This window comes from Microcebus murinus, chromosome X, assembly GCF_040939455.1.
Source record: "Microcebus murinus isolate Inina chromosome X, M.murinus_Inina_mat1.0, whole genome shotgun sequence".
Taxonomy (NCBI): domain Eukaryota; kingdom Metazoa; phylum Chordata; class Mammalia; order Primates; family Cheirogaleidae; genus Microcebus; species Microcebus murinus.
Genome location: NC_134136.1, coordinates 23,461,012 through 23,464,188, shown reverse-complemented (window position 1 = coordinate 23,464,188; position 3,177 = coordinate 23,461,012). Strand labels below are relative to the sequence as shown.

The following is a 3,177-nucleotide window of genomic DNA, read 5'->3' as shown; positions in this document are numbered from 1 at the left end:
TGTATATATTTATAGGGTACATGTGATGTTTTGATACAGGCATACAATGTTAATTAATCAAACCAGAGCAATTGTGGTATCCATCACCTCAGGCATTTATCATTTCTTTGTGTGAAAGATATGAAAGATAATATAATTAAAAGGATGAATAGGGTTTTTTGCCCTTTTTAATATATTTTTATTTGTTTTTCTGTCTCTATTTTATTTTATTTTTATTGCAGAATATTATGGGGGTACAAACAATTTGGTTACATAAATTGCCTTTGCACTGCCTGAGTCAGAGCTACAAGTGTGTCCATCCCTCAGATAGCACGCACTGCACCTGTTTGGTGTGAGCTTATCCATCCCTTCCTCCCCTCTCCCACCTGCCTGACACGAAAGAATAGGTATTTTTCGTTCCAGCCATGTGAATAGTTTTGTAAATCAAAGCTAGAGATTATACTGATACCTCAACTTTCTTGCCAGAGAAAATACTTGGCGGCATATATTTTGCATTAATATTATATTTTCACCTTTATACCCATGCTTACACATATATACATGAAAATGAGCAATTTAATCTTTTGTAGCACTCAAATGACTACAAGATGTGTGATTATATAACTCATGTCTCTCTTATTCCTATACTGTAATCTCCACAATGTCAGAGAAGAGTCCCCATTTTTTAAAACCTTATATGAATTGCCATTGCTTTGAACAGTGCCAAACCATACTAAACACACAATAACTGTTGAATGAATAAGCGCTTATGATCATTAATGAAATGCCATCTAATATACTCTTTGAGTCTTTTACTTTAATTGAATTTTTAAAACATCTACTGTTTGTTTTAATTTTCTTACCTAACCCTGAAATATCTTCTGTTCAAGTAGTTCCTTAGTGAACTCTTCTAATGTTCTTATCACAGATAAGATGTCAGGAAATGAAGATAGAAGTTTTGAATACTGATTGTAAATGTATAGTCTTTTCAAGTACTTACTCAGTTTGTACTGAATTTGACAAACATATCCAACGTACTGAAATTTGAAGGAAAACAAGTGACCAAGCATTCAAAATTGCATATTTCTTGACCAAATTTTAATCAAGCTTCACCCCACCCCAAAGGCTCTTGAACTTTGCTCCATGTCTGAATAGGCATTAAAAATGGAGAACATACTCCTTTAACAGAGTGTGATGCTTAATTTTATGTGTCAACTTGGCTGTGCCATAGTGCCAAGATATTTAATCAAACATTATTCTGAATGTTTCCATGAAGGTTTTTTTTGTGTGTGAGTGTGTGTATGGGGGTGAGATTAACATTTAAATCTGTGTACTTTGAGTAAAGCAGATTACTCTCCATAATGTGGGTGGGCCACATCTAATCAGTTGAAGGTGTTAATGGAGCAAAGACTGACCTCCCCAGAATAAGAAACAATTTTGTCAGCAGATTCAGATGGCAACTCTTTCCTGGATCTCCAGCTCGTCAAACTAACCTGCAGATTTTAGACTTATCAAGCCTGCACAATTATGATAGATAGTTATATATACGTATTATTATATATATATATAATGTATATGTATATGTGTATGTATATGTATATGTATACACACACACACACACACACACATACAGCCTGTTGGTTCTGTCTGGATAACCCTAAGACACAGTGTATCCTAAGAATTGAAATGGGCTGACCACAGTAAGAAACATTTTTTATCAGACCACCCTGAATATGCTCCCTGCCCACTCCCAATCTTTTGACTATTTTCCTTTCAAAATTTCCTGCTAGGCCTGCTCATCTCTCCCTACAAATCAAAGACTTTTTATGGTTGATTATAAGCTACTTGCAGATCCTGAGTTCATAGTGTTTCCCTATTGCAACAGTATTATTATTTTTTTTAGTTTAAGCAAAAACTCTTCAATTTGAAGAAAAGGGTACAACTTCTCATTTTCTATTCTCAGCATAAATTTTAATTCTTTCCAGTAGAACCAAAACCTCCTGAACTCCTGTCAGTGTCATCCAAAACTTGAACTTCTTCTGTTTCTGGATAAAAAATCCGTTCACAAATGAGCTGCGCAATCCGATCACCTTTTTTGACTTCAAACTTCTCTTTGCCAAAATTAGACAGCACAACACCAACATTTCCTCTATAATCTTCATCTATGACACCAGCTCCTATATCTATAAAATGTTTGGCAGCCAAGCCAGAACGTGGAGCTACTCTTCCGTAAAACCCAGAAGGAAGAGCTATCTGAATGTCTGTCTTCACAACCCCTTTCTCCATAGAAGGTATTGTGTAATCATAGGCACTGCACAGGTCGTAGCCCGCAACCCGTGCGGACCCCTGGGTCGGGGCCGTGGCGTGCTCTGAGAGCCCCGCAAAGTGGAGCTGCATGCCGCCCTCCTCCGCGGGCGGGGCCCGCTTGCTGGGGGACACAATAGCAGTCTCTTCAGAGCAGGGCATGGCGGAGCGAGAATGAATGGAAAAGCAATGGAGAGAGCACAGCATTTTTGCAACAGTATTTTTGAAAAAGTTTCTTCCTGCCTAAGCTTGGGTTTGTTTTACAAGAAACTGTGAACCAAGAATGAGAAGATTAGAATCTAAAAATAGAAATGAGTTTAGGATAAATTATGGATAAATGCAATTGAACACCACCAACAACAAAAGGTCAGAAAAAACAATTGATGATGGGAATACAAATAAACTTAAGATAGATTTACCTGAAAAATAAGATAATAGATAAAATGATAAAAACAACTAAGATAAAGAATTTAAAATAGTTGTTTCTTGGTAAGTGTAATTTTTGCCCCCTAAATAAGCATAATATATAGTCATCAAGGACTAGCCCAAAGGAATATATGTTTAGATTATACAGCAATTCCCCTTTATACATGGGGGATACGTTCCAAGACCCACAGTGGATACCTCAAACCATGGATAGTACCAAACCCTATATATACTATGTTTTCCCTGTACATACATAATTATGATAAAATTGAATTTGTAAGTTAGGCATAGTAAAAGATTAATAATAACTAATAATAAAATATAACAATTACAACAATATACTATAATAAAGGTATGTGAATGTGGTCTCTCTCACTCTTTCTCAAAATATCTTATTGTAGTGTACTCACCTGTTTTTGGACCATGGTTGACCATAGGTAACTAAAACTGCCAAACGCAAAACCATGG

General features: G+C 36.0%; 1 pseudogene; it reads right to left on the bottom strand.

The window, feature by feature from the left end:
- Positions 1 to 1,916: 1,916 nt before the first annotated feature.
- On the bottom strand, positions 1,917 to 2,484 carry LOC105867042 (deoxyuridine 5'-triphosphate nucleotidohydrolase, mitochondrial pseudogene; annotated as a pseudogene).
- Between the last annotated feature and the right edge of the window lie 693 nt (positions 2,485 to 3,177).